Source organism: Coptis chinensis, chromosome 2 (assembly GCF_015680905.1).
Source record: "Coptis chinensis isolate HL-2020 chromosome 2, ASM1568090v1, whole genome shotgun sequence".
In the NCBI taxonomy this organism is placed as follows: domain Eukaryota; kingdom Viridiplantae; phylum Streptophyta; class Magnoliopsida; order Ranunculales; family Ranunculaceae; genus Coptis; species Coptis chinensis.
Genome location: NC_141457.1, coordinates 88,088,344 through 88,096,027, shown reverse-complemented (window position 1 = coordinate 88,096,027; position 7,684 = coordinate 88,088,344). Strand labels below are relative to the sequence as shown.

General features: G+C 39.7%; 1 pseudogene across 1 annotated transcript; it reads left to right on the top strand.

Moving 5' to 3' along the window:
* Positions 1–1,189: 1,189 nt before the first annotated feature.
* On the top strand, positions 1,190–4,448 carry LOC147518660 (cationic amino acid transporter 5 pseudogene; annotated as a pseudogene). Its single transcript, XR_015211854.1, has one exon. The product of XR_015211854.1 is annotated as a cationic amino acid transporter 5 pseudogene (transcript).
* Positions 4,449–7,684: the final 3,236 nt, after the last annotated feature.

The window sequence follows — 7,684 nt, the reverse complement described above, 5'->3', positions numbered from 1 at the left end:
GACCAGACAATGTCTTCTTCTCAACATTAGTCCATTTGTTTCTAGATTTTAGAAGTCACAACAGTGTCACCAGACCCGATAGTTTGAGTAGGATGAACCCAACCATCTTCTACAACTATATCCAAACATCATCACCTAAGACTTGTAAGTAAGCGTTGTCATTCTAGCTTTCCAGTAGGGAAAGTTGTTCCCATCAAATTGAGGAGGTCGATTGGAAATACCAAACTTATCAACTTCCATCTAAATATTTTTTGAGGAACCAAATAGGATCACGTTTAGGCTTTTAAATATTTAAGAGCGTAACCGCTCTAATACCAATTGAAAATTTCTCCAATATATTTAAATGAATTTTGAAAGATGCAACTGACTAGTACGATGATTTATAACAGGAAGAGAAAGTAAAACATAAAATATACGACTAAACAAAGAGAACACAGATATAGGATTAATGTGGCAAAAACCCCATCACAAGGAAACCCCACAATGTCATCTTTCACAGACAATAGAAAAACAAAATCTACTAATAAATCAATTAGTTACAAAATAGGAATACTCATAACGAGGATCAAGTCTCATGATTACCCGAATACCATAATCTTCAATATTGCAACATTTCGCCTCTTCTCGTAAGAAGAAGAACCACTCCTTTCGCAGGAGCAACTGACAATCAAAAAGTATGGGAAGAACTCAATTTAGTGATCTCATGTAGTCACACAACAATAGATTCACTAGATTGACAAGATGAAGAAGTCCTTTTCGAAAATCCACTTCAATATCTCTAGCAAACTCTCTAATAAAAACACCCCTTCCAGTGTGTGTTTTTCGCTTTTAAAACCAACCTCGAACTCACTAGATCAAATCTGTTATGATACTCTCTCAAAAATATTTCATATCCAAAAATCTCGCATGTGTTTTTATCCCTCGTAACAAACAAACAGTTTTGATCGATATCCAATATCTCGCCACCAATCTGTTTTTCTTCCATAATTACCACCGAACTCCACTTTGGCTGAGGGACCCAAAACATAGTCGAGGCACGAAATGGGCCAAACAAAATATATGGGCTTTGCACTCAGGGTTCCAAAACCAAAGTTCCAAAAAGTCGTACAAGTTGTAACAAAGTACAAATTATAGCCCCACCTCATCAATTATCTATGTCAATTCAGTTACACTCATCAATAACAATCAATTCTGCCAGAAGCAGTCCTACCTTGGCTTATAGGAACATTTCACCTAGGGGCATCAAGAACCAGCAGTGAGGAAATGGGTTCCATGGAAGGAGTGGATGGTGAAATTCAGCCAAAAAGTTATTGGAGATGGAGCAAACATGATTTCTTCCCTGAAGAATCCTTCCAAAACTGGGGCACATACAAATTAGCTCTTTCGCAAACATGTTTCAGAATAAAGGATCGGTTCGTTAGCCGGTCTAGTGATTCCAATGAGCTTGGAGAACTTCGTAAAGAAAGCGAATATGAGATGAAAAAGTGTCTCACTTGGTGGGATCTTCTTTGGTTTGGATTTGGTTCACACATTGGTGCTGGCATCTTTGTCCTCACTGGTCAAGAAGCTCATAATCATGCTGGTCCAGCGATAGTCTTGTCCTATGTCGCTTCGGGCTTTTCAGCCATGCTTTCTGTTTTCTGTTATACAGAATTCGCAGTGGAAATCCCGGCAGCTGGTGGGTCATTTGCTTATCTCAGAGTAGAGTTAGGCGACTTTGCAGCTTTTATCGCCGCTGGAAACATACTGTTGGAGAGCGTTGTTGGTGGTGCTGCGGTTGCCCGAGCTTGGACTTCTTACTTCTCTACGCTTCTAAATCGTCCAACCAACTCACTACGAATACAAACGAATCTAGCAGAGGACTTCAGTTTGTTGGACCCAATTGCTGCAGTAATTCTGATAATTACCGCAACTATCGCTATGATCAGCACAAAGAAGACGTCGTACTTGAACTGGATTGCGTCTGCAATAAACACCGTGGTTATACTTTTTGTGATCGTAGCAGGGTTTGCACATGCTGATTCCTCAAATTTGAAACCTTTTACGCCTTATGGGGCTGAAGGCGTCTTTCGAGCAGCTGCTATTGTGTACTTTGCTTATGGTGGATTTGACAACATTGCCACCATGGCTGAAGAAACACGAAATCCTTCAAGAGATATACCAATAGGTTTGCTTGGTTCAATGTCCATAATAACAGTTATATATTGCCTAATGGCTCTGTCACTGAGTATGATGCAGAAGTATACCGATATAGATCGTAACACGGCATACTCAATAGCATTTCAAGCCGTGGGAATGAAATGGGCCAAGTATCTTGTTGCTCTTGGCGCTCTCAAGGGGATGACTACTGTTCTATTGATAGGGGCACTTGGGCAGGCGCGTTATACCACTCACATTGCAAGAGCTCACATGATTCCACCATGGTTCGCTCTCGTGCATCCAAAAACACGAACCCCCATCAATGCCACACTATTGATCACTATTCCGAGTGCTTGCATTGCATTCTTTTCCAGTTTGGATATCTTAGCTAGTTTATTATCCATTAGCACACTATTCATATTCATGATGATGGCAGTTGCACTCCTTGTGAGGAGATACTACGTACGAGGGGTCACTCCTCGAGTGAACCTCTTGAAGCTGACCATTTTTCTTCTGATCATCATTGCTTCCTCCATGGGGACTTCAGCCTACTGGGGACTGAAACCACACGGTAAGATCGGCTACGCCATAACAGTTCCTTTTTGGTTCTTAGGCACACTGGGGCTCGCAGTGTTTCTCCCACAGCAACGAACTCCAAAGGTATGGGGTGTTCCACTTGTTCCATGGCTTCCATCACTGTCCATTGCAACAAATCTGTTTCTTATGGGGTCTCTTGGTGCTAAGTCTTTCGAGAGGTTTGGTATCTGCACTCTAGTGATGCTGATTTACTATGTATTTTTTGGTGTCCATGCAACTTACGATTTGGCGCATCAGATTCCCACTAACACACTAGAGTCTATCACAGTCAAGGAACGCGACAACTTGAAAGTTCAGGAGCCTAATCCCATAGTATCTTGATGTTCTGTTCTTAGAACATCATTTATTTTGGTGCCTGCCACGAATGATTTCATTCTACAGTTCATAGCTGTTTTAAAAAATGTAACTTATCCCAAACAAGTCTGCTGATTTTGTACCACAGAAAATTCAGTAGAACTGACTCATTGGGCTGGAGAAGGTGTCTGAAACTCCAACTCATGTACAACTTTGTCCCAAGAAACTTACACCCCAGAGGTTTTTGTGACATGCCTAATTCGAGTTGTTCAAAAAATGCTGCTTCCCAAATCCCAATATATAATAATATGGGGATCGGATGATGAATCAATCATATTCAGTTACATACTATGGTAAGTGCATTCCATATGGCATGATAGACGGCTTGAACTTTTTAAATTAGCATCGTCACGACCACACTAATTCAGAATATTTTGGCTTAAAGCGCATTTAATTTTCCTATCATTTACTCATATCCCAGAATGTTTTACAGACAGCAGGTCCATTTATTTCTTCGTATAAGTATTTGTGCATTTGTGCGTTTTGATTGATTGACCCTAAAAGTAGAAGCAGAACTAGGTCCGTAAATTTAATTTTAAATATCGGTAAATTTTCAAGGGTTTGGAAATTCGTTAATCCATTCTAGTCAATCAGCACCGTGTTGTTGAATTATTCAAAAGCACACAGTACTAATCGTTGAAGAATCCTGTTTTTCGTCTAAGAACAAGCGCCCATTTGAAGAGAAATTAAAAGGCACTGTTTTCTATTCCAATTATGTCTCTCTCTAAACTGTGTTATAAATCTCTTCAGTTTGAACTTTGAACATCGCTTCCAAACAAATGCTAGACGTACTAAATATTTTAAAATTGATATAATAACTTTTAGGGTAATTGAGAGATGACATTTCGAGTATGTCATTGATCAATTTCAAGATTTATTGAATCAGCCCCATTAGTACCAAGACTCACAAATATATTCTGCACTCCTCTATCGGTGGAATATGCAATCAGTTGTGTATAGTTATAATTATCTGCTATAAAAGCATGGAAACTTGATATAAATTTCATTTGACTGCAAGTAGATTGTTGAATCTTTTTCTTTTTCCCTTGGTATGCAGTGGACAAGTTAAAGGTCTATTTAGCATCCCTTGGTATAACCATCTCTACTGGTCCATATACCCTTGAAGATGTCAACTGCGGGAAGAACAATGGCTACCAAGGAATATCATCATACAGAGTTAACACAACTTGAACAGCAAAAGAGGCGTAAGGAATGGGTTCCTTCATCTGTTACTAATAGGTCCAACAGTAACATTCAAGAAGAACCATTAATCCCTCATTTTGTGTCCACAGTTCTACAAACTCACCCCGATGAATTCTCCTCAAGTCCAGAGTTCTTAATTATCCGATATTCCATCCTATTTTGTTGTTGTAGTCGTTCAGTATTTCTTCTTCTCCCTTTGGTTTATTCAGTCCATCTTCCCCCCCCCCACCACTAGATGAGCCAATTAGGATTTCCCCCCACTAGATGGGAAATTAGGGTCTCCCCCCTAAACATACGGTCAACTTGGTTTGACCGTTAACTTTCAAGTCAAACAACAGAAAATGACATAAATGCCTCCACCTAATTAAAATTGAACATTTTCTTTTTGAAAATAATGAGGACATTTGTGTAATTTTCAATTGTTTGACTTGAAAGTTAACGGTCAAACCAAGTTGACCATGTGTTTAGGGAGGAGACCCTAATTTCCCATTTAGTGGGGGGGGGGAAATCCTAATTGGTTCATCTAGTGGGGGGGGGGGGGGGTGTGGGGGTGTAATACTAGTTAACCCTTAAATTTTAATCATTTCTAAACATTTTCGATACTTCCTAGTCTATCAAGTAAATCACTGCCATTTCTCATTACTTGCTCACACATATATCTTATATATCTTCCTTCTAACAAACTCTTTGAGACATACACAACATCTGCCTCTTTTGATCCATGTACATCACAAGGTGGAGCACAAGAGATCATCCCCCCGGCTAGATTTTGTTGAAAGATTGAGTCAGAAAGATAAGTCACATCAACCCAGAAAACCCGAAAACCGATCCACAAGATCCACTTACACACATAGTTCGGAATTTCGAGAATTCCGACAAATCCAAAATCCGAAATTCATTAAATTTTGACCTCTATCACATTTGGAATTTCGGATGATTTCGGAATTTCAACTCTATAATCGGAATTCCGTTTTTTTGAAAAATCGAAATTCTAGACGGAATTCCGAAGTTCCGTTCGGAATCACGAACTATGCTTACACAACCTTCTTCTGTCCCCTCAACTCAAACAAAGCAGATACCAAATCCATATCCAGCTCTTACCAACAATATAACCATAACCCTACCACCTTTCTTTCAACAAATTCACATCACTTCAACAAAAATTATCCCCCATAACCGGATAACCATGCACCCACCCATCCCCAAATCTCCATAAAAAAAACATTATTACCACAAAAGATCTCTTCTTTAAGTTGCTAAACACCAACCAATACCCAAATCTACAGCAAATACGCATCATTTCACCTAAAAATCTATTCTTTAAACGTATCAGAATACACTCCCCAAATTTGCAGGTTATGAACATCATTACAAATAAATATCTTTTATTTATACCCATCTCCCATCATCTATCTCTATATATTATGGAGAACATTATTCATACAATGAATCAGTCTCTTTACCTGGGAAATACAGACAAAGAGAGCAACAAAGAACTACAAATCATGGATCTACCAAGGAATCTCTTAGTACAATCCCAATCACGTTGGCTCGCTTCTTTAATAGGCAGACTCCACACCAACACTCAAGAAAATCCAAATGATATCCTGCACGGAATCAGACAGAAGTGGAATCTGAGAAGGAGGCTAGACATAGTGGTCTTGGAGGAAAATAACTTCATCCTACGCTTTGAGAAAGAATAAGATAAGCAGAGAATCTTAAGAAGCCAACCATGGCAAATCTTAGGGTACCTTCTGGTGCTCAAACCTTTCGGGCCAAATCTTGTCCCCCGAAATATAGACTTCAACACCTCACCGTTCTGGATAACTTTTGTTGGGCTCAAACTTGAGCACCAACTATCAGTGGTGATTGAACGGATTGCAGTAGCTGTTGGAAGAGTTCTGGAGGTCTTTCTACCTGATAACGCACCAAGAGATGCATATGGTTACAAAGCTAGAGTGATGATTGTGTTGAATCAATCACTAACCCAAGGCATCATGGTGCAAACAGTGAATCACGGGCCAACTTGGATCGGATTTGAATATATTGGGCTACCTTATCACAATTGCATCAACTGCTTCATGCTGGGTTATGATACCTACAAGTGCCTTGATCAAGAGAACCATGGAGACAATAACCAGATGGCAAATGAGATGATGGTACATATTGAACAACCACAAGTGCTAGAAGAACTTGATGTGTTTGTGCATATGCCACTTCCACCTGACACTGCAACAGATGCGGCACAAAATCAACTTGAAGTACTGTTTGGTGGACGTGCAACAGTAATTCCGGCAGAAGGGGCTAACCTGGCGCTCAACCAATATGCCCACGTGCTAAACCCAGGCAACAACACTAGCCACGCTTTCTCAGTGGATCTCATCCACTCATGTGTCCCAGAGATGTTCTCAAGGCCACATAACTTTGTAGCCCTAACACAAATTGAAAGCCCAACTCTTATGGGAAGCTCATCGACTGATAGCTTAGTCATCATAACAGACAATCCGACCCCAATCCAAAACAATGTCAACACAATACCGATCAATCAATCACCGTCATCAACCACCGCTACCCCATCAAGACGAAGGTTTAGAGGAAAAGGGAAGAAAAAATCAATCCCAAATGATAAACCTTTGAAGAAACGGAAATTCATTCACCCAACACCTGAATTCCAATCCATTGAAGATCAATCAACACCATACTATCCTTCTCTCCAAAATCTTGAACCTTTGGAAGTGATAAATCCATCTGAAGAAATCATAGGTGTTAACTCATCTACTACGAATCCATCCAACAACATAACATCAGAATTTGTTAGTAATATGATTGCTTATCCAAGGGTAACTCAGCACCTGCTCTCACAAGGAATGGTCATTCGATCATTATGGGGAGGAATGGAATGGGGAACAGATCTCAATAATAACGCCGTACCCATCTCACCACAAAAGCCAATGGGAGAATTGGAGAACATAAACCTCCAAATGCAAATTCCAGTTGGCTCTATTCAGCTTCTTACCTTGCCAGATGAGGAACCTACAGTGGAATCCAATATCATCTTTCCTACTCCATCCTTCGAAAATCTAGCTGGAGGATCTATGACACTCTCTTGTGGTTCACTAATGGATGTTGCTGGCTCAGCTCAAGTAAACACCAAAACCAACCAAAACTCCAATACAATCCTAATTACTCCATCTGTTTATAGTGTCTTCAATCCAAGTATTATTATTAATATGTTAGATTCTAAGCACTTGTGTTACATACTGGAGTGTTTTTACTATTAGAATCATCTATTGTTGCCCCAATTCTATCATGTTAAAAAGTTTCTATGATCAAGTTGTTCCCTTTTTTCAAGTCGGTTGCTTCATATCTATGAGTTATGTATTAGCTATCG